At 43.2% G+C, this 25,012-nt stretch overlaps 1 long non-coding RNA gene across 1 annotated transcript; it reads right to left on the bottom strand.

Annotated features, from left to right (window-relative positions):
- Positions 1-1,096: 1,096 nt before the first annotated feature.
- LOC140905087 (uncharacterized) lies at positions 1,097-22,252 on the bottom strand. Its single transcript, XR_012156739.1, has 5 exons — positions 21,582-22,252; positions 21,012-21,105; positions 3,594-3,764; positions 2,834-2,917; positions 1,097-1,563 (listed from the first exon to the last, which is right to left on the bottom strand). It is a non-coding gene; the product is annotated as an uncharacterized lncRNA (long non-coding RNA).
- Between the last annotated feature and the right edge of the window lie 2,760 nt (positions 22,253-25,012).

The following is a 25,012-nucleotide window of genomic DNA, read 5'->3' as shown; positions in this document are numbered from 1 at the left end:
CTAAGGCAGGGGTTCTCAAACTGGGGCTAGGGACCCCTCAGGGGGTCACAAGGTTCTTACATGGGGGGTCGCAAGCTGTCAGCCTCCACCCCAAGCCCCACTTTGCCTCCAGCATTTATAATGGCATTAAATATATTTTAAAAGTGTTTAATTTATAAGGAGGGGTCACACTCAGATTTTTTTATATGAAAGGGGTCACCAGTACAAAAGTTTGAGAACCACTGCTCTAAGGAGTCCAGGATCCCCACCCCTTCTGCACACAATTTCTCCTCTCAACCATGGAGTCTTTCTTTCCTGTGCAGCCAGTTTTCTTCTTTGTTGGCTGGTCCCTTTGCTATGAAATCATGCCCTCTGTTCCTCGCCTGCCCAGGCTTCCTTTCTCACTTTCTGATCCATCCAATCTCTGGTTTTAAAGGCTAGTATCAGTACCTTTTTTTGGGTCACGCTTTGCGGGAAATCCACTCCTCCAAACACTAGCTCTCTAGACAAGCTGGGTAGAGCTTGTTCCATCCAGATTACAGCTACTCCACTCTTCTGTGATGGTCTAAATGACTATTCAGGTTCTTATAACTTTTACCAATCATCCTATTTAAAGCCAGATACATGTCTGTCCCTTCCCTCCTCAGCACAAGGGTTATGATGTAAGAATACTCTGAAAGACAGCCATAAGATATAAGGATACAGGCAGTTCAAATTTCAAACTGGAGAATTCATAAGCAGTATATAGAAGATTCCCCAAATCAATACATAAGTCAACTTTTCCTTCCTCTTCAGGCACCGATTCTGTGAGAACCAGACTCATTAGAAGGAACTAGACGGCTTCCAGACTGACAGGGTTGTAGCCATCCCAGACCCTAAAAGCTTCTGGTCCCATGTGGCCTACTGAAAGGAATGTGACTCATTATTGGTTTCTGGCTTATAAATGTTGTTGAAACTCTTAAGCTAAAATAAATTCAAGAAAACATATCACCAGAACCAAACTATTCATAATACTAACTGTTGTTTTTACTTAACAAATTACAGTAAACAAACCCAGTTTCAAGTTAGTCTCCACAATAGATTGGAATTAATCAAATACCAAAAATAATCAGTCCTTACATAAATTCTAAGAAGCTTGCTGCCTGTGAGCTTTAAAAATCCCAATTAAACCATTTTACCAAATTAAACAAACCTATGCTTTGAATCTAGTTAAGTACCTTAACACTGAAACCAAACTACCACCTAATGTCTGGGCCACAACCTCAGAGTCAATTAGAAACTACCTACCCCGACTTCAGTTACTATGGGGTCGCTAACCCTCTCCCACTCCACCAATGCCCCCAGCAAACGTATTATAAAACAAACTTTAACAGTACACTCTTGATAAGGAGAAGTTTAACAACTCTTGTTTACCAGAAAAGACAAATGACAATCTCAAGGTTCTCAGGACTTTTACACACAGAACACTCTTTAACAAGTGTCTTGAGACAATATTTAGAGCTGTTGAAACTTTTCTTTCTGATGCCTTCCTCATGTGGCTTCCCCATGCACATGTATACACACAGCCACACTCACTTCCACATCCTGAAAATAAAGAGAAAACAGTTGGGAAATCTCCAGCTAATAAAAACAAAAGATCTAAAATAGAGAGGAAAAAATAAGACCGAGGGTCACCAACGCTTTAGCTTTCTGTCTTCTAGACTTTTGTAGAGTTGGAGCTGGAATTGCAGTCAAGGAGACAGATGGCAATGATATGCTAGCACAGCCCTAAGTTCTCATGAGCAGACAACCTTCAGGTACAGGGAGAAATGGTTCTAAAGCTGGCATGGCCTGTTTGTTGTCTGTCTTGGAGATTCTGATAAGTCTGCCTCCCCTCTAATGGCTTGTAGACCTGTAAGGGAAGGCTTCTCAACCTTACCCTTGATTCTTAAAGTTTATGAATTTTGCTCACTCCACTTCTCAGTGACTCCCTCTGAGATCTGCAGACAAATCAGGTGTGAGGCTCACTTTGGAGTTTGGAGCAATGCAACTTAGTTTAATCAAGTTTGAATAGGTCCTTGTTAGTGAGCACCAACTTGGAAAAAGTCCCAGGCAAGCAGGCAATTTAAAAAGTATTCAGTGTTTTACATATCAGTGAATGGTGGTCTAGATAATAAAAAAAAATCAAGACACCTAAGACTACTTTTGAGTAAGCTAGCATAGTTTTATCTGGGTTATGGAAAGTTAAATATAACCCCCTATAAAAATAGCTAATGGGGGAAAAACCCTAGTACACCAACAAAACAAAATCAGGCCTTCAGCAAACTAAAAATAAATTCAGACTTATAATTTTTGTCATTGTCACTTTTTCCTCTGCTAATCTAAACCCAGACTAATCTTCTTCTTGGAAACAAGGTAATCATAGTAGTCTTTCTATTTTTGAACTGGTCTATTGGTCTAACAGCTTATCTTCTAAAATCCAAAATTTAGTAGAGAAAAGTTACTTTAAAGTTCATCAAGATTAAACCCATTTACCATATAAAATTTTAAATAAGGTGTGTGTATATACCCACACAAGGATAACTTACTTAGCATACTATAAGAAAGATAGGGTATAAAACAAAACCTTAATTAAGCAACTGCTTTAGCTGATCTGTTTTAGGGCTTTTTAATTTCAATTGTTTGGGACACAAGATTCAGATTAGTTTGATAGGGTTTATTAAATATCCTTAATGGCAAATAACAGTATAGAATATAAAAAGGCAAAAACTATATTGGACTAAGATTTGGCTACATGAATTAAAAAGTTGTTTGATAGGAACATTTGGTTTTCAGAATCTAATTATATAATAAAATAAAAACACTCAATAATTACCTTGAAGGTAATTTTGTTTAGATTTTTGACCGAGTTCCTCAGAATAGGGCCTTACTTGTGTCAGTTGGTTCAGTTCTGGTGTTGCTAACACAACAGATGGAAAAACAATTCACAGATAGATCACAAAACGATTTTGGTCAATTATTTACATGCCAATTCACTAAGGTCTCCTACCCAATAGATGTATAATAGTCAACTCTTTTAATCTATTTGCCTGTGAAAGATATGGCCCCAGGATCTGACTGACACTCCTAACTATCTAACATGAACTCTTACAGTTATGACAGACTGAGTGCAGTTCAAAACGCTTGTACACTTGGTCTCATTTTATGTCTATATCATCTAGAACTTGAAAGGTAGTAAGAAACCATAAACAATGGTAGACACAAGTACAGCGTTCTACAATCTTAGTTAACAATGGTAACTTGTTCAGTTTTAAAGCTACCTTACAACAATCTTGATTGGAATCAGTTACAAAAAAGAAAAAAAAGACACTTCTGTGACCATCTTTAAATATGTACACAAGCATCGACACTTCCCTACTAATTAAGTACCCAGTTTCAGGAAGTGGTCAATTGACTGATTTGTGTTATCACCCAAGGGAAAGTCTGTGTGTTACTTATCACCAGATCTTTGCTCAGCCATCAGCGTTCAGCTCAGTTATTGGTCACAAATGGAGTAAAGGACAGAGAAGTCTTTTCTCAGTGCACTAGCAGGCAACCCAATACTAGAAAACAGAAAGGCAGTTAAAGTTGCGTACTTGAGATGGGTACTTGATGTCACCAGGAGGACTCCCAGGTGGATGGTCAAGGACCTCCGTCTTCTCCTTTCCAAGTGTCTCTGACTTTTGGGAAGCAATGTGCTGAAGGTCACAGGCTGTTTTATCCTGTTTCTGCTGGATGATCCAACTTGGTTCCTCTTCTTGGATGTCCTAGCAGGGACCAATCAGATGGTGACTGTGGCTCACCCCTGCAGCGCCTCCTCCTGGTAGTCCAGGGAATTAGTGTTTCCAGCCTCCAGAGTGCCCTCTGCAGGCCAGTGTCCCGCTTGCCACTGGGCCCCAAGTCCCTCCCGGACCCCGGTGCCCCTTTCACACTGGGCTGCTGCCCCCTGGCAGTACCCCCACAGATCTGGGTCTCCCCACCTGGGTAACCCCCACCCTCTATCCCCACCTCGCCTCAGTCTTTGGCTACTGCCAGTCACCATCTAGCCCCCGCTCCCTGGGGCGGACTCATCATTAACTGCCACTCATCATCGTCAAGGAGGGTCTGGACCTGCTGCTTCTGCCTACCCTTGGGCTGCCCTCTGCAACCCCAGTACCCTTTTCCTAGTCCTTCATCAAGGCCGGCAGCCTGGGGCTTTCTCAGGCCAGAGCTCCCCAGCTCCTCTGGCCTTTCCCCAGCCCTGCTCTACTTTAGGTACCGTGCTCAGCTCCCAGCAGTCAGACCCCTCCCTCTCAACATCTAGAGCAGTGGTTCCCAAACTTGTTCCACTGCTTGTGTAGGGAACAGCCCCTGGCAGGCCGGCCCAGTTTGTTTACCTGCCGCGTCCGCAGGTTTGGCCGATCGCGGCTCCCAGTGGCCGCGGTTTGCTGCTCCAGGCCAATGGGGACTGCGGGAAGTGGTGCAGGCTGAGGGATGTACTGGCTGCCACTTCCAGCAGCTCCCATTGGCCTGGAGCAGCGAACCATGGCCACTGGGATCTGCGATCGGCCGAACCTGTGGATGCGGCAGGTAAACAAACCGGCCCATCAGGGGCTTTCCCCGCACAAGCGGCGGAACAAGTTTGGGAACCACTGCTCTAAAGAGAGACTGTCCTCCTGGCCCACTGCCCTCTTATAAACGCCAGCTGGACCCTGATTGGGGTGTGGCTGCAGCTGTTTCTCCCAATCAGCCGAGGCTTGCTGCTTTTCCTAGGAGCAACCCTCTCCCAGGGCTGATTTCAAGCCCTTCAGGGCAGGAGCGGGTGACTACTCTGCTACAGTGACCCATGCTTCTTCCAAAGATTTGAAATGTCTATCCAAAATGAAAATAGTCCTCTCTCACCATCCCAACAGAAAACAAGATATCAGCTTTTGTATTCTTGCAACTGGGACTGAAATTTTCCAGTCTCTTTATGTAACACACCAGCCTGTGTAGGACCAGTTAGGCCATAACTGTTGGTACAACCATCTTGGGACATACCTTGAACACAGGCTGGTTTGCTCTGGTCAGCAATTTACCTCTGAAAATCACTTTCTGTGGGCTCTGTGCTGGCTCATGTTGCAGTGTCTCCATCAACCCTGCTAGCTGTCAAAATGTCCAGTTTACAATTCCTATAATTGATAGAAAGTCCCTCCAAATTCTTTGATGCTCTTTAAACTTGTTTGAACAGTCCATTATATAATGCAAAGTCACTTCAAGAACTGTTCTGCAGCAAGCCCAAACAGCTATATAAATCTTCCATTTGTGTTCTCCTTGTTTTAACGATAATGGTAAAGACCTTGGTATGTACAGCTGAGCTGAGTCCAGGCATTATTAACCAGTTACATTTCTGTTTATTCCACTCTGTGGTCAAGTGTCTTTATAAATACAGTATTTGGTTTCAGTTTTTTATTTACTGCCTCTTTCAACACAGACGAATTTACTAAATTGATAGCATAAGCATGCTTGATTGAAAACATTAGCCATACTACTTCACTTTATCAAAAATAAAGTCTTCTTTACCACCCCCTCACCAGGACTGCCCAAGAGGTAAACCCTGTCATTAACGTTCACAATATATTGTCCAAAGCTGTATCACTTATAGCTGACTTCCCTTTTATACAAATTTTAATTAATATTGATTCCCATTTTAATAAGCATCTGGCACATCTAATAGCAACGTTAGATATTAATGTAATATGATTTTTAATTCCTTCATTCAAAGAGATTAAAGACAGGAAGTCTCTTTAGAAGCATCAGCAGTACACTCTTGCAAAAGACTGCAATAAACTTTGAGTTTTCTCAGACTTATTGAAGGAATCTGGTTGTTAGACCTTAGTTTTTTATTCTCTCAGTGCTCTGTTCTATATTTTCCAAAAGGCCTTGATACCTGTCAATTCTTAAAACAGTCATAACCCATAATTTTGAGGCCTTAGTTACTACAATGCATTGTGGCAATAATTAAGGCCCTGATCCTGCAAGCTGATCCATGTGAGCAGAGGCCCATCAAAAGTCAGTGTAGTTCCACCCAGGTGCAGATGCAGCTTGCAGATCAGTCTGCAGCATTGGGGATCTGCATTAGTAATTACATTGAAATATTAAATTAAATAATAAATGTTAAAATCCTCACTTATTGCAGCTTTGTAATTAGTAGAGATAGATTTATAGGAGATATGTGACAGGCTTAACCAGCATAAATGGAGAGCTGTCTCTACAAGATTTCACCTGAAAAAGCAAGGGAGGTTTTACATAATGTTTTTAAAATGTATTAATATGCCAAAGTATCTCATTGTTATTCTGATGTGTTCTCATAGCTGTGCAGAGAGGCATTGATTTTTAGCTGTGAAATGCAAATTTGGCTCACACTGCTCTGGTTGTTTTTTATAGATATTAAAATACTTGTGCAATGATATGCCTGACATTTTTGAACTGGGTCTTTAGATTTTAGTAATATTGATGTCTTATTGCTGCTACATACAATGTATGTAATCTTTCAAAGGCTTAGTGGACTAATCCTGCAAGGTACTGAGCACCCTCAACTCCCTGTCTTTTGTTTTTGTGAGAGTTAAAGGTTCTCAGCAACTCACAGGAAGGACTGAGCACACGTCTTGCATCCTGGATAGAACATATCTTGCAGGCCTGGGTACAATTTTAGCCTAATATATTTATTTTATTAATATTCTAAACAGAACTTTGTGATCATATGACCACACAGCCTTGTCACTAATAAAAACAAGATGTGCCAAGAAAATAAAGGCAGCATTTACTTGGTGGCTGCCTGAAGGAATATATATTTATATGTAGGGAGGTTTGAAATACACCTCTACCGTGATATAATCCGACCGATATATAACACTAATTCGGATATAACACGGTAAAGCAGCGCTCGGGGGGGGGCAGGGCTATGAACTCCGGTGGATCAAAGCAAGTTCAATATAACATGGTTTCACGGTTTAACGCAGTAAGATTTTTTGGCTCCTGAGGACAGCGTTATATTGGGGTAGAGGTGTATGTCACATTTTAAATAACCTACACTAATTTAATTTAGACTTAAGAACAAAAGGTTTATTGTTATGGACCCTTGACCAGATCTCAGTGTGCTTTGCAAAAGACTACTTCTTTTTGGTGGCCACATCAAACACAGGAGACAGTTCACTGTTTACAGCTTGGTGGTCAGAATAAAATGGAAGTGTTAAATGCCAGGCGGCTGTACTTGAATCAGGGTGGTTGCTTCCATTTTCTGGGAGTCGATTGGCTGGTCTTGGGATAGAAAGGACAAGGAACAGGTAGCACAGGAAGGAAGAAAGACTGTCAGATCTGCCAGAAGAGGTACAGGCAGATCCAGGTATACGCCAATACAGAGAAGCCTGGTCTCACTTACACCTACAGCAAGGGCTTCTGGTTAGCCACTCAAAGGCCATGGAGAACATGGGCCGTTACTCTCACCTAGTGGTCCCAAGAGGATTGGTGCCTGAGATTCTGAAGGCGCTATATAGCAACAAGACTGTGGGACTTTTGGGGATAGAGAAGCTTATGCAAAGGGTTCAACATCAGCCTGGATGGGGTAGATCTGTTAAGGACTGGGTAAAGTCTTGCTATACCTGAGGGGCCCATAAGACAGCACATACTACACTCAGAGCACCCATGGCATGGTTGGAGAGGGTAGCTATGGATATTCTGGAACCTCTACCTCTCACTGAGAGGCAGTCACAGTCACTACTTCTTTGTGGGAGCCTATGACCACAATGAGAAGTAATCTGTTCAATCACTGCCTGACCACAAGGCATAGACTGTTGCTAAGGTATTACTTGAGCAGGTGTTAAGCAGATATACAAGGGGAGTGAGCTAGTTTGGGTCAGGGATCTCAGAAAGAAGAGGAGTTTGAGTGCCAAGTTACAACAGAAGTACAAGGGACTGTACAGGGTGGTCAAACGGGTATCTTAGGTACTCTATGAATTACCTCCTATCATGGAGATACACAACAACAGGCTAGAACCAAACCTGGGTCCTGACCCAGCTGAAGCAGGAACTGGGCAAGGATTAAGAAAACTCCAGTCAGTGAAGAAGTGGAGTCCCAGGGCAGCAAATAGGACATGGCCAGGGCAAATACTGGCATATGTCCCACAGAGCAAGGTGTGGCCTTAACAGAGGGAACCAAGTCAGGCCACGAGACAGAATTGCGTGTGGTCACCCCAACAACAGAACCTTCCCCATTTACCTATGGATTACAGGCAAACACACATGATAAAACAAACACTCAAAGAACTGCCCATTTCTGGACTGCATACAACCCCCCAGGTGTATTTCAGTCATTGCACTACACTTCACCCTCCCCATGGTAGTTTTACTGTTTACAAGTGACTCATTATGCTGTGGCATGGCTGCTTTGTATAGTGTGATGAACTAAAAGAAATAACAACCTTATACTGCCTTCCAACACCCCAGCACATCTTTGTAAGAATGTGCAAGCACCAAGTAAAAAAGTAATTTTAAATACTTAACTGCTATTTTTGCTTCCCGCTCTCCATTTTGACCTCTTCCACCCTCCTCCCACCCGCCAGGAGCAGCCCACTGTAGAACTGTCAGCAAAACCAGAAGAGGCAGAAGTAGCCCCAGAGCCTGGTAAGTTTGTTTCATGTTTCTTATTCATATATGAGTGGAACAGATATCTGACTTATGACTCAATGCAAAATTTATTACAAGCTGCAGGTAGCAACATATATCTACCAATGGCAGAATGCACACCAGCATCTTGGTGTCACCTGCCCCACATCTGCCAGATGGGATTGTGGGATAGTGCTGGAGGACACAAGTCTGCGGGACCTGGGCTCAAGCTGTGTCCACACTACACTGTGAATCCAAGTCATAGTGGGACTCAGGCTCAGAACTACCCCTTGTGCTGGGTTCTAGGGCCTGGGCCCAGAAGGCTTACTGGCATGATTTCATAGAAGATTAGAGTTGGAAGAGACCTCAGGAGGTCGTCTAGTCCAACCCCTTCCTCAAAGTAGGACCAACCCCAAATAATCATCCCAGCCAGGGCTTTGTCAAGCCGGGCCTTAAAAACCTCTAAGGATGGAGATTCCACCACCTCCCTAGGTAACCCATTCTAGGGCTTCACCACCCTCCTAGTGAAATAGTTTTTCCTAATATCCAACCTACTGCAACTTGAGACCATGCTCCTTGTTCTGTCATCGGCCACCACTGAGAATAGCCAAGCTCCATCCTCTTTGGAACCCCCCTTCAGGTAATTGAAGGCTGCCATCAAATCCCCCCTCACTCTTCTCTTCTATAGACTAAATAAACCCAGATCCCTCAGGCTCTCCTCGTAAGTCATGAGTCCCAGCCCCCTAATCATTTTCGTTGCCCTCCACTGGACTCTCTCCAATTTGTCCACATCCTTTCTGTAGTGGGGGGCCCAAAACTGGACGCAATACTCCAGGTGTAGCCTCACTAGTGCTGAATAGAAGGGAATAATCACTTCCCTCAATCTGCTGGCAATGCTCCTACTAATGCAGCCCAATATGCCGTTAGCCTTCTTGGCAACAAGGGCACACTGACTCATATCCAGCTTCTTGTCCATTGTAATCCCCAGGTCCTTTTCTGCAGAACTGCCGCTTAGCCAGTCAGTCCCCAGCCTGTAGCAGTGCATGGGATTTTTCTGTCCTAAGTGCAGGATTCTGCACTTGTCCTTGTTGAACCTCATCAGATTTTTTTTGGCCCAGTCCTCCAATTTGTCTAGGTCACTCTGGACCCTATCCCTACCCTCCAGCATATCTACCTCTCCCCCCAGCTTAGTGTCATCTGTGAACTTACTGAGGGTGCAATCCAACACATCATCCAGATGATTAATGAAGATGTTGAACAAAACCGGCCCCAGGACTGACTCCTGGGGCACTCCGTTTGATACTAGCTGCCAACTAGACATCGAGCTGTTGATCACTACTCGTTGAGCCTGACGATCTAGCCAGCTTTCTATCCACCTTATAGTCCATTCATCCAATCCGTACTTCTTTAACTTGCTGGCAAGAATACTGTGGGAGATTGTAACAAAAGCTTTGCTACAGTCAAGGTATATCCCGTCCACTGCTTTCCTCATATTCACAGAGCCAGTAATCTCATCATAGATGGCAATCACGTTGGTCAAGCATGACTTGTCCTTGGTGAATCCATGTTGACTGTTCCTGATCACCTTCCTCTCCTCCATTTGTGTGTAGACAGAAGGAGACAGGGATTGGCTTGAGCCTGAGTCTGAGCCTGGACTTACATTGCAATGTAGACAAACCCTAGGTGCTACTGTAACACAAATAATAGCAATAATATAGGACCCTCTGCAAATGTCAAAATAGGGGCCTTTACACTTGTCCCGGGATCATGAAAACTAACACCATATGAAGACCTGCTTTTAAGAGGGACACCTGGGAATTGAGTTTGACAAGGACTGCAGTGGCCTAAGCCTGACTTTGATAATACTCAGTTATGTTCCTCTGTGCTGCAAAAATTTTTTAAGTATCCCTCCTTTTAATCTGTTAATCAAGTATAGGGTTTATGTGTAGTACAAGGCACACTGGACCTTTACTTATTTAACTTTGAACTGTTTATTGAAATGGATTTAATTTGGAAGATGGGTTGCTAACCATTGCAAAGCAGTTCTTCATTAAATAAAAGTGAATAATGAGACTTCTGGAATGAGACCATGACTGCATGTTTCAAGGGGACCAAGGGGCTGGATTCAGGACTCCTGACTTCTACTTGTGGGCTCTGCCACTGATTTGGGCAAATCACTTAAGCTAACATTTTCAAAACTGATTTTTTGGCATCTTAGTTTTAGGGTACTTAAGACACCTAGCAGTCAATTTTCAGAGGTGCTTTAAGCCAGCAGCTCAAATTCAGCTGCCTTAAGAAAGCAGAGAAAAATGCCAAGTAGTACCAACCAAATTGTGGTGTGTGGAGATGGTCTAGCAATAGAGAAACATGTGTGCATGGCTGAGCTCATTGCAGCTGCAGAGCAGTAAACATGACCACCATTTTTCACATCTGTTCCAGGCACAGGACATTCCCTACTGGAAGATGAAGAATGATGTGGAGCTGGAGGATGTATTTTGCTTCTGACTGAGCAGGGAATCAGCAGCCATTTTTCACATTCTCTTGCAATTCCATTTAGCTCAGCCTTGAGGATACAAGCAGTGGTTCTGCAGTTATAGCCGTGTTGGGTACAGGAAGAGAGACAAAGTGGGTGAGGTAATTCCTCCATCCAATGCACTAAATGCCCCAATAACAACTATGTGGGTGAAACCAGACAATCACTCCACTCTTGAACTCACACAGGAAAATGCTAAAAGACAAAAAAAAACCTATCACCTGTGGGTGAACACTTTTTTTTCAAAGCAATCACTCTGTCTGATCTATCAGTCCTCATAATCAAAGGAAACCTGCACAACACTTTCAAAAGATGAGCCTGGAAGCTTAAATTCATAACTCTGCTAAACACTAAAAATCATGGATTGAACAGAGAGACTGGATTTATGGCTTATTACAACAGTCTGTAAATATCCATTTTTGTTCTATGACTGCAGGTGTTAATGGCCCACTCTGGCTTGAATGATCCCTTACAATATGTGCTACTTACACTAAACTACTTACACTAAACAATCTGTTCCACCTTGCATTTTGCTGTGATGCTGGGAGTTCCTTTCCCAGACCTGAAGAAGGGTTCTGTGTGGCTCCAAAGCTTGTCTCTCTCACTAATAGAAGCTGATCCAATAAAAGATTTTACCCTACACACTTTGTTTTGATTGCAACTTTTTTTAAATGTTGCATTATATTATAACACAGAATAAGTCCTTTCAAAACAAAATCAAAATGCTTCATTCCAAAAAAGTCAAAATGGGACATCTCAACAATGTTGGAACTTCCCCCCCCCTGGTTTTCTTCTAAAACTAAATTCTGGCAAAATCAAGCTGATTTTGCAAAGCATTTTGATTTCAACAGAACCACATGTTCTGACAGGATAGGGTTTCATCAGAATTTTTCGGACAATCTCTACTCCCCTCCCACCCCTCCTGTGTGCATGTGAACAATAGTAATATTACCCACACATGTCTCCTCTGGCCGTCACTGTCTCTCTGGTTCCTTCTCCCTTATCATATACAATGTGCTTGGAAAATGCTGCACAGGAGCCCTGGAGGACAGGGGCTCCTTGTACGCTTTCACCACCAATATACTCATACTGGGGCTGCCATTATTTGGCTCTAGAGAGCATTTATTTTGGCTGGGGGATGGGAGGAAATAGTATGGTATTTTTATGGGAAAAGGTAAAAATGAGGCAGGACTTATGTTGAATAGCCAAATAAAAAGGTCTGTTAGAATAGATCATCTAGTTCATTCTCCTGCTAGTGCAGGATTTTTTCCTGAAATACTTGACACAGTTAAAGATATGGGTATTCTCCACTCTTTCACTTCAGTTTTACACCAGTGTAACTCCATTGAAATGGATGGGATTATGCTGGTGTCAATCTTGGTAAAAGGGTGGAGAATCAGGTCCCTCCTGCATGGGCAGTGGGTATAATAGGCGGGGGGACGCTGAGCCTCCCCAAACGACTTGGTGTGCCCTGCCCATGCTCCACCCCCAGGAGTGCCTGTGAGTTCCTGCTCTTTCGTGGCCCAGGCTGGGGCTTGGGCTGGACAGCCTGCCGCCAGAACTTGGGGCAGCTAGGGCTGGTGCCCACCTGGTATTCCAGCTGGGGATGCTGCGGCGCCGCCCGCCTGGCTGGGGTCAGGGGCACTGCGGTGGTGCCGCCTGTATCATAAATATAAAGGGAAGGGTAACCACCGTTAAAATCCCTCCTGGCCAGAGGAAAACCCTTTCACCTATAGAGGGTTAAGAAGCTAAGACAACCTCGCTGGCACCTGACCAAAATGACCAATGAGGAGACAAGATACTTTCAAAGCTGGAGGGGGGAGAAACAAAGGGTCTGTCTGTCTGATGCTTTTGCCGGGGACAGAACAGGAATGGAGTCTTAGAACTTAGTAAGTAATCAAGCTAGAGATGCGTTAGATTCTGATTTCTTTAAATGGCTGAGAAAATAAGCTGTGCTGAATAGAATGGATATTCCTGTCTTTGTGACTTTTTGTAACTTAAGGTTTTGCCTAGAGGGATTCTCTGTGTTTTGAATCTAATTACCCTGTAAGGTATTTACCATCCTCATTTTTACAGAGGTGATTCTTTTTACTTCTATTAAAATTCTTCTTTTAAGAAACTGATTGCTTTTTCCTTGTTCTTAAGATCCAAGGGTTTGGGTCTGTGGTCACCTATGCAAATTGGTGAGGATTTTTGTCAAGCCTTCCCCAGGAAGTGGGGTGCAAGGTTTTGGTGAGGATTTTGGGAGGAAAGACGTTTCCAAACGGCTCTTTCCCAATAATAAACCCGGTTAGACGCTTGGTGGTGGCAGCAATAAAGTCCAAGGGCAAAGGGTAACATAGCTTGTACCTTGGGGAAGTTTTAACCTAAGCTGGTAAAAGTAAGCTTAGGAGGTTTTCATGCAGGTCCCCACATCTGTACCCTAGAGTTCAGAGTGGGGAAGGAACCTTGACAGCCTGCCTGGTGCTCCAGGGCTGGGGGTGCTGGTCTGGGACAGGGGATCCAGGGGCTGTGGTGGGGCTCGGCCACTCTGGGCTCCAGCGGGGGAGGGGCAAAACAGGAGGAGAGGGGCTTTGGGTGGAGGGGGAGAGAGCTAGCCTTCCCCAACTGCTGGTTCACCTGCTGCCCATGCCCTCCTGTCGTGAATGTGCCAGGAAAGTAAAGAAGAGGTTAAACGTAAATTTGACAAGAGTCAAGCTGCACACAGTCACCTTTCTCTTGCTTTCTCTAAAGACTATGGTTACAGAGCACTTATCACAAACAGCAGGAAGTTCGCACTGTCTTGCAGTTCCCACCTACCCTCCCCCTCCAATTTCCTCTTTGAAATGGTGTTGCACTAATTACAAGATTTTCATTTGAAAATGAATGTGCACTTAGAGAATATGAATTAAAAGAAATGCTAACCCCAAGATAGGGAAATTTACATCAACCAGATGAACTGATGGGGAAAAAGAATACCCCAAAGTGCACAGAGACACACAGGGTTATTGTACCTGTGTTTGAAGAGGTGGAGGTACCAAGAAAATAAACTGACTTTTTTCCAGTGAGATATTTCCTTGACATATTTGCACCGGGCGTTGTAGATCTCTCAAGGTTTAAAGCACTCAGAACTAAAAGGCGTACAAAGAAACACTGGAATACAAACTCCCCTTTTCTTCCTTTCTCAGTCCCAACAGTCTATGTAAGAGATTTGGAATCCTGCTACCTGTCCACAAGTGAATCACGCCTTAAAGTCAATAGGAATTGTGCATGTGAAGGTCCTCCAGAATCAAGTCCAGTTGTTATATTGTACTTTTTAAAAACCTGAGTGCCCAAAAAGCTCTTCGACTTTCACCCACCCACACACGCAAATTCAGTGTTTCCCTTACAGAAATAATGGAAATAGATTTGATGGTTGCTTTGTCAGCTCAGCTGTTAGTCCCGAGATGACTGGCATTAACAACTGCCTGAATGGTTTGCCTGTAATTAAGAGTCCTCTGCAAACACTGAAACAAATGCCCTTCCTTTTTTCACAAGACCATGAAAACTACAAACAACACTTTAAGATCCTCTTCTGGTGGGAATTATAGTCCTCCTACAGTCACAGGGTCACATGTGCCCAGGGATAGCCTAGCCAGCTGCATTTAAAAAACAAACAAACTTGAATCTCACACATTAAATCTCTGAACAACACTAAAATAAATACATGTTGCCTGCATGCTCATTTCCTCTAGAAGAGCAATTTATGTAGCCATACATTTCTCAGCAATTATATGTTGCATCCTAACAATAATCTTGGGCAGATGAGAGGTTGTTTTTTTTTTTAACTCCTCCATATGTGTTTGTTTTGTCAGCTCAGATGATCTCTGACTCATAGGGAACTATATGAACGGCATGCATTCCTCTGTCTAATCTATTTTTCATAGGTTAGTGTGGGAAGGGGACTTTTAGGCAAATAGGTTGACGTAAAAGGCACTGAAATGGGGTTACGAAAAGGAAACTAAATAGGCAGTACGATGACAAGCTTGAGAGAAGGGTATGGGACTGTATGAGGACATGAGGGTAGAGGATGAAGATTCCCCTCTAAAAACGTATCTAGGGCTTGATTCTGATCTCACTGTTATAAACCAGGAATACCCCACTGAAACTGGTGAAGTTACATAGGTATAAGGGAGATCAAAATGAAGACTGTACTGTGTCACTGAGAAGGACAAAGTAGGCCTTTCTCCAGATGAATTTTCTACTTTTGTGTCTTGTGTGAGCTTGTAGAGAAGGAATAGAACAAGTTAGATGTACATAATGAAAAATTAGAAACAAGTGGTGATGTGTACTTTTTTGAGGCCTACAGTCCTTATGCAACATTTCTGCCAGGAGGATAATAGCAGAAAAAAGAGTTGGGTTCAATATTTTTAGGATCCTTCTTCACAAACAACTAAACTGGCTTAAACCCACACCTAGAAATCTGGGAAAACTAAATGCACCCTTCCCGAGTGCCCTTCACAGGCTGAACTGCCACAAGTATTCCAAGACTGTGTCCAAACAAGGAAATCCTTATTATGAGAAATGGACATTCATAAACTTGTGAAAACACAAGGATGGGGCCTCAGGGAGAAGGGGCAGCACAGGGGGCAGGGCCACAGTTTAGGCACCCGTCTGCATTCCACCCCGCCCCCCTCACACACACACTTTTAGGGACCATCTGCCACTTCTGCTTTGAGGACTTTACATGTGCGTGGAACAGATTATATAGCATAAGTAGTTAGCACACATTGTAAGGGACTATTCAAGGTAGAGTGGCCCATTAACACCTCTGCAGTCACAGGACAAAAAGAGGGGCTTAGTACATTAGAGATTGTTGAAATAAGCCATAATTCTCAGTATGGCACTCTATACATGGCCCAGTCGCCCCTAGGGGGACAAAGCAACACACTGAGTGGGTTACACATATTTTAGATAACTATAGTAAAATCCCCAGAAAACCTACAACCTGACTATTTCATGAACACATCATGAAGACCATACCTAAAATGCAATGGGGAAATCACCTATACGTTTTAAAATATAATGCCTGATCCTGCAAGTATTACTCATGTGAGCAATCCTTTTTCATGGGATCATGGGCGGCAGGTGGATCTCCCCCTTCGGGAGGCTAGTCCTGCAGCCCCGTCCCTTCCGCACGAGGCCCTACCCCCACGTGGCCAAAGCTCTGAGGCCCCCCCACCCATCTGCCTCTTGTGGCCAGAGAAGGCCTGGGCCGGCTGGAACCCCAGACTGCCACTCCACCCCCCGCGCTGCCAGAGGAGCCCCAGGCCAGCCCCAGCTGGCCAACCAACCCGAGCCCCAGCCCAAGCAGCCCCAGCCTAGTGTCCCACGGCAGCAGCTGCAAGCCTATTATACCCGCTGCCCGTGTGCGGGAGTGCTCCCACTGACATCACAGGGACTCTTTGTGCAAGTAAAGATTACTGGTGTGAGGAAGGTTAACAGAAAAGGACCTTGAAAGGGGCTCAATTCTACAGGGGGATGAGCACTCTGAACCCAATTCAGTTAAGCACATGTTGAAATGCTTTACTGGAACAGGGTCAGAGTGCTCAGCACCTTGAAGGATTAAATCCAAACTGTATATAAATAGTAAAGTACAGTACAAAACACATGGAGCTGCTGTCAGAGAAAGAATTTATACAGACAGCTCACCCACACGATTAAAGTGGAAATATTGATATGTGATGTAACATAGCTCACATTCTGCCTGTAATTACTGAGCACTATTAAATCACACTGGATCAATAAAATCTTCACTATCACAAGAAAAAAAAATCCATTTACTTAATCAACTCAGATTTCAGAATAACTAAATGCAGAAGAAATACTTACATTTCCCTTTGGACATTTTTCCCTGTATGCCAAGACCTTTGTATTCTACTTTGCCAGTAAATTTTTTTACTATAATTTGTTACATTTTGAATTTTATATCTTAATATATTACATAAATGATGCCATCATGAGGCATTATCAATCAGTGACATTATAATTCAACTATAAGTAATCAGTTTTAGATTAATAAAAGTTCCTGCTCTTTTAGCAAAAACTTTCAAATGGTTATACTTCCAACATAGTGCTTTACTACTGAATACTCCCCCTAGTGGTAATGAAACTGCTACAGTTGTAAGCACTATGTTTGGCAGTATTTGCAGGATCCCTCCCCTAGTAATTAAATTAAAAATTCAGGATGAAATATGCAAGCCAACCACATTTTAGAAAACAAATGTCAGTTTGTGCAGAATGGAATGCAATGACAGTCATGACACATTTAAAATGTTTCTTTAAAAATAAGATGCAAAGAGTAAGTATTTTCTTCTGATAATAGTTTGGGGGCCAAATTCTTTGCTAAACTGCATTCTTTGTAAATCCATTGACTTCATCCTCATTGATTTCAAAAGGGATTTTCAGAATGTAGGTGTAGAATTTGGCCCCAATGTCTGAATGACATTAGATCAGACATTAGACATTTCATAAACCAAATAGTTACACAATTTAACCTATTACACACCAGTTATGTCACTAGCTTGAGGTTCATTAGCAATTGTTATCATGTTGACAAACTCAAACTAATCTCTGATACTTCTTTGGTTCTTGATTGTAATTATTTAATATCCTGACAATTAGGGCTATCAATTAATCACAGTTAACTCATGTGATTAACTCAAAAAATTAATCGCGATTAAAAAAATTAATCACGATTAATCGCACTGTTAAACAATAGAATACCAATTGAAATTTATTAAATATTTTGGATGTTTTTCTACATTTTCAAATATATTGATTTCTATTACAACACAGAATACAGTATACAGTACTCACTTTATATTATTTTTATTACAAATATTTTCACTGTAAAAATTATTTTAAAATAGTATTTTTCAACTCACCTCATACAAGTACTGTAGTGCAATATCTTTATTGTGAAAGTTTAACCTACAAATGTAGATTTTTCTTTTGTTACATTACTGCACTCAAAAACAAAACAATGTAAAACTTTAGAGCCTACAACTCCACTCAGTCCTACTTCTTGTTCAGCCAATCGCTAAGACAAACAAGTTTGTTTACATTTATGGGAGGTACTGCTGCCTGCTTCTTATTTACAATGTCACCTGAAAGTGAGAACAGGCATTTGCATGGCACTTTTGTAGCCAGCGTTGCAAGGTATTTACGTTCCAGATATGCTAAACATTCATATGCCCCTTCATTCTTCGGCCACCATTCCAGAGGACATGCTTCCATGTTGATGACACTCATTAAAAAAATAATGCGTTCATTAAATTTGTGACTGAACTCCTTGGGGGAGAATTTTATGTCTCCTGTTCTGTTTTACCAACATTCTGGCATATATTTCATGTTATAGCAGTCTCGAATGATGACCCAGCACATGTTCATTTTAAGAACACTTTCACAGCAGATTTGACAAAACACAAAGAAGGTACCAATGTGAGATTTCTAAAAATAGCTACAGCACTCAACCCAAGTTTTAAGAATCTGAAGTGCCATTCAAAATCTGAGAGGGACGAGGTGTGGAGCATGCTTTCAGAAGTCTTAAAAGAGCAACACTCAGATGCAGAAACTACAGAACCTAAAACACCAAAAAAGAAAAATCAACCTTCTGCTGGTGGCATCTGACTCAGATGATGAAAATGAACATGCTGTCGGTCCACTCTGCTTTGAATCGTTATTGAGTAGAACTGATCATCAGCATGGGCATATGTCCTCTGGAATTGTGTTGAAGCATGAAGGGACATATGAATCTTTAGCGCATCTGGCAAGTAAATATCTTGCGACGCTGGCTACAACAGTGCCATGGAAATGCCTGTTCTCACTTTCAGGTGACATTGTAAACAAGAAGCAGGCCGCATTATCTCCTGCAAATTGTAACCAAACTTGTTTGTCTGAGTGATTAGCTGAAGTAGGACTGATTGGACGTGTAGGCGCTAAAGTTTTACATTGTTTTATTTTTGAATGCAGGTTTTTTTTTTCAGATAATTCTAAATTTATACGTTCAACTTTCATTATAAAGAGATTGCACTACAGTACTTGTCATGGGGGAATTGAAAAATACTATTTTTTTTAACTGTGCAAATATTTATAATAAAAAGTAAATATAAAGTGAGCACTATACACTTTGTATTCTGTGTTGTAATTGAAATCAATATATTTGAAAATGTAGAAAACATCCAAAAATATTTAAATATATGGGATTCTATTATTGTTTAACTGTGCGATTAATCACATGATTAATTGTGATTCATTTTTTTAATCGCTTGACAGCCCTAGTGACAATATGTGTCCCATTCTGTGCCTGGAAATTAGTTTAAAAAATACACACACTGGGGCCCCAGCTAGACATTGTAGTTCTATGGTACAGAAAAACCTTTTACTATATTATTCTCTGTTGTCACAATGCGACATTAGAAATGTCTCCACAACTATAGACAAGACATTTTTCACGCCAGCAGAGTTTCTGAATTGACTTCACATTTGCTGATTGCCTGCACATACAAGCGACAGTAATACAGGCAGTAGATCATGGTCTTTGGAATTTGTTCAAATCTATTTGGGCTTCTCCTGTGAGCCATGAAAAGGATTCTTTCAAACAGAACCACATGGGAAAACAACGGTGCGGAAAACTTCTGATATTGTCATGCAGTGGGAGACAACAGCTGGGTATTATGAAGAGGCCACAGCTGTTTGTTACTCTTTTAAATTGGTTTTCTTCACTTGAAGTTCAATATTTATTTGTACCAGTTTGAATTTTTTAAAATTAAATATATCTGTGTAGCTTTTATTTTCTGCTCTTTATGCACCTAATTCTGCACCATTCAAATCATGGTATTTGCTCCTTTTGCACTCACTTTGCATTGGTGTAAATGACTACCCAAAAGCATAAGGTAGTGGAGAATCAGGGCCTAGGTCTTACGCCTGAGCATTGCCCATTGGTTTCAATAGGAATTGTGAGTGCTTAGCAACACACTTGAGGATCAGGCCCTAACTACTTCTTTTTTTAAAGATTTCTTTTAGTGCAGACAATTCCAAAATCTTTCTCAATGTCCTAATTTCTTATTGTTCTATGATATTATCAGAAGCAGCCAGAAAGGGATTTGGGTGCAGATCCTTAGCGGGCATAAAATATCATAGTTTCACTGTAGTCAGTGGAGCTATGACAATTTACACCAGCTGAGGATCTGCCCTTTGGTCTTTTTCTCCCCTGTGACTAGCGAGGCATTTTCTGCTAAGATGTATATTCTAATATACAGTGCTACATTATCAGTAATGAATGTAAAATCTGGTAGGATGCAGGGAGCCTATGGAATCCCATCTGTCAATGCCAGTAGAAATGAATGTGCTGTTGGGGAAGAATTTCCAGCTACGGTTTTATGTTGGCCATACTGGTTTCTACTTTGTTGTTCTTGGCCTCATTATTTGGTACCCTTCTTTATGCCACAGTTGGCGCCCTTTTCCAAAAGTGCAGGAAAATGGGAGAGTCAGGTGACTCAAAGTCTGCCTAGTAACAATGAAGTTACTTAAAGGGTATTCATCCACCCTTCAGGGCTACTCGCCACTTGCTGCTTGTTGCCTCAGGGCTGCCAGAGGTAGTAGCCTGATTGGGACCTCTACTTCTGAGCTGAGGAGCAGTCCAGTGGCCCACACAATAGCACAGCTGCTAGAAACCCCCAAGACAGACCAGGTCTGCAGAACTTGAACTTATTCCATCTGGACCTCACACACACATGCATCTGTAATCATCAACTGTAGGTTCGCATACTACACACATGACCATGGGTCAAGAGTGGAAGACAGAAGATAGAAGATCAGCGAAAGACCAACGACTTACCTGTTCACCTGCGTGGTTCCTGAGTCTCCCAAGTTCCTGATCCTGCGCCCTGTCAGCTTGATTCCTGCTTTCCTTGGGGTCTGCCTATCTTCTCCTGTCAACGAGACATGGTAGTGTGGTTACTCTCATTACTCTTATTGTGGATCCCTCTTTTCTGTAAGGGCCTTTGGGGTTCTGGCTTTATACCATATTCCATCCATTGACAACCGAGCCTGTTTTGTACTATTTTAGTTAAGTTGAGGGTCCTTGTTTACTTGTACACATGTATTCAGTTAATAAACCCACTTACTTGCACCTTACCAACCAGTCATGTCTTGTCTCACCACCTAAATGGGCCGATGACTAGATGTGGGTGGGGGTTGAGAACCTGAATTTAGCCCCTCCTGAGGTCAACACACAGTTCCAGGGCTGACTGATTTGGTCCAAGGGCTAACAGTATACATATACAATTAATCAGTTGATACCCATTAAGAGGAGCTGCTCTGTCAGTTGACAGAGGAAGCTTAGATGTCCAGGTCTACTTGTAAAATAGAGGAGTCCAGAATATAAGTTTGATATTACCTCACCCACCTTGTCTCTTTCTAAATCTGAGGACAGAAATGGTGTTTTTATAGTCTGGAAATCCCAGCAGGAAACAACCCTCAGATAGGAAACTTTATTCTGTGAAGGGGAAAGAGGTGCGTCACTCAGGGAAATACTCTGCCCACAGTGGTTTCTTTAGATCTCCTGTTAATAAATACATTGCACATTATTTCAGCCTGGAAAGCCAAACATTACTGCACAAATTGTGTCATCCTAAGAACAGGGAACAGAAAAAAGAATGCTTCCAGAAGAAGGAGCTTCGGCCAGAGGGTTTACAATGAACAGAATATTTTAGATAGTTATTAAAGACCAAAATCTAGAAAGGGTTGAGTGGAAAAGGAAGACATCTATAAGTTGTAGCAACTCACCCATCCCCAACATGTGCTAAAATTTGCCTAAGGCTATGTCACTCTGCCACATAATTTATGCTGCTCAGAGGTGTGAATAAAACACTCAGTGACATAAGTTACACCAACATAAGTGCATGAGTGAGAGCTATGTCAGCGAGAGCGTCTCCTGCCAACACAGCTTCTGCTGCTTGTGGAAGTGGTTTTATCATGCTGACAGGAGAGCTCTCTCTTGTTGGCATAGAGCACAGGTGGGCAAACTACAGCCCGCTGGCCACACCTGGCCTGCGGGACCATCCTGCCCAGCCCCATAGCTTCCGGCCGGGGAGACTAGCCCCTGGACCCTCCCCTGCTGTCCCCCCTCCCCCGCAGCCTCAGCTCACCGCACCACCAGCGTTCTGGGCAGCGGGGCTGCGAGCTTCTGCCGAGCAGAGTGGCAGCGTGTCTCACTCCAGCTGGGCAGATAAGGGGTGAGGGGGTCCCAGGGGGCAGTCAGGGGACAGGGAGCAGGGGGTGGTTGGATGGGGCGGAGGTTCTGCGGGGGGGGGAAGTCAGGGGATGGGGAATGAGGGGGGTGGATAGAAGAGGGGGGCCTGTCGGGGGGCCTATCAGGGGGCCGGAGTGTGGATAGGGGTTGGAGGACTGGGAGCAGGGGGGTTGGATGGGGGTGGGGTCCCAGGGGGCAGTTAGGGGTGGGGGATCCCAGGAGGGGGCAATCAGGGGACAAGGAGCAGGGGGGTTTGGACGGGTTGTAGGTTCTGAGGGGGCAGTCAGGAGCCTAGAAGTGGGAGGGGGCCAGGCTGTTTGGGGAGACACAGCCTTCCCTACCTGGCCCTCCATACAGTTTTGCAACCCCAATGTGGCCCTCAGGCCAAAAAGTTTGCCCACCCCTGGCACAGAGTGTCTTCACCACACCCACTGCAGCGGTGCCGCTTTAATGATGCAGCTGCATCACTGCAGTGCTGTACATGTAGAAATGCCCTAAGAAGGTTTGGAAGCTTTTGCTGGAGCAGGAGGCAGCCCTTGCTCTAAAACAAATGTGGAGAAAGTGATGAAAGCAAAAGCAGAATATAAATGAATGTGCAATGAGAATACAGATTAGCATCTGTAAAGCTCAGGCCCATCGAGGATTGTTGTGAAATATATGCAAAAATAAACATGTTCCTAAAAAAGTCTGAATCAAGGCAGGGTTGCCAGACAAAGGATGTCTATTCACCTGTGTGCCTCAGTTCACATGGGGGGAGGAATAGCTCAGTGGTTTGAGCATGGGCCTGCTAAACCCAGGGTTGTGAGCTCAATCCTTGAGGGGGCCATTTAAGGATCTGGGGCAAAAATTGCGGATTGGTCCTGCTTTGAGCAGGGGGTTGGACTAGATGAGGTCCTGAGATCCCTTCCAACCCTGATATACTATGATACATGTAAATTAAGCATTGTAAGCCAATACAATGGAAGCTCTGTTTACAGGTGAAGTCAGCACACCAGGGAATAAACCCAGGGTGGCAGTGTGAGGGGATCATGCTAACTCTGGGGACAAACAATGGATTTTGGGGGATATATGAAGAAAGTGAAAGGACACTTTTTTACCCTGCATCTGAGGAAATAAGTGGCCAGTGTGATTACATTTGTGAAAATGGGATCCCAACCAGCCTTGGTTGGAAACACTGCAAGAAGGCTTTGGGTAAGAATAGACTGCTTTAGACGGATGGTTAGTCCAGGGGTTCTCAAACTTCATTGGTCTGCGATCCTCTTCTGACAACAAAAATTACTACACAACCCCAGGAAGGGGAACCAAAGCCAGAGCCCACCTGAGGCTTGCCAAAGCCCAAGCCCCACCACCTTGGGCAGGGGGACAAAGCCAAAGCTCAAGGGCTTCAGCCCCAGGTGAGGGAGAGTGTAACCTGAGCCCCACTACCCAGGGCTGAAGCTTCCACCCCAGCAAGTCTAATGCTACCCCCAGTGACCCCATTAAAATGGGGTTGCGACCCACTTTGGGGTCCCAACCCACAGTTTGAGAACCGCTGGGTTAGCCTATTAAAATTATGTTTTGTCTCCAGAAAGAGTGTATGGATTTTGTTTTATGTAATTTTTCTGTTTCCATTATTCTTACTCGCTATTTCTTAAATCTTAAACGTTGATAATAAACGTATGATTGTTTTCACTATAAATATATCTCAGTGCTGTGATGGTATATAAGAACTGATCCTCAGATGAATCAAACAGTCTGGCGTGTGCACTTTCCTCTTGGAGATAGCAAAACTGTGGTATCCAGTGATGGGCTGGATATCACAGGAGAATGCTTCAAAGGGACTCAAGGACTAGGGTACACCTATTGTTAACCTGCAAAGCAAAGTAAGAGATCAGAGGACATTGTTTGGGTGGCTAAGAGACCGGAGGTATCATGGAGTTGACACCTAGTTAAGCACCAGCAAGCCTCTCTCTCTCTCCTTGGAGACTGGTGGATAACAAGGTGACTCACAGTCCTGGGCACCCCAAGAAATCATCACACGAGACTATCTGCAACTTTTTTTGCAAGACCTAGTATAATACCCTTTCCCTTAGCCAGGTGTCTGAGTGGTTATTAGGGCCCACAAGGGCTAGTGCTTACCAAGGCCTAGCTACTGAAGCACCTTCAGAGCTTGCCTCTGAGTCACAGTAGAACTGGCACTGTAAGTGTTTGTTATACTCCAGTACTGAGCAACCCCCCCAATAATTACATCTACTTCCTAGCTCTCACTTATAGGCAATCTACAAAGAGGGGGGAAATGTGTTTGTTCCCCTTTTTGTTAATTTATGATTTGTGAAGGCCTTCCCCCTCCCCCAAAACAGAATGTATATGTGTGTGGTGGAGTTGGGTTCGTCTTATTTTTTAGATTAATAGTTTAAGTCTTTTCTACCTTGGAAGACATGATTTATGGTCAAGCTACAGCCCCTTTATTCTGGTTCCGCCAGAGCAAATGTACTATAAACCTGGTGAATCCAGCCCTTGGGGTATTCCCCCAATATTAAGAGAGTCCCCATGTGACATAGAGCTGATATACAACAGGCTATGTTCTGCCACCCTCCTTATTTCTG

Source organism: Lepidochelys kempii, chromosome 1, assembly GCF_965140265.1.
Source record: "Lepidochelys kempii isolate rLepKem1 chromosome 1, rLepKem1.hap2, whole genome shotgun sequence".
Lineage (NCBI taxonomy): Eukaryota > Metazoa > Chordata > Testudines > Cheloniidae > Lepidochelys > Lepidochelys kempii.
Note: the sequence above shows the minus strand (reverse complement) of the source record. Positions and strands in the feature narration are given on the sequence as shown.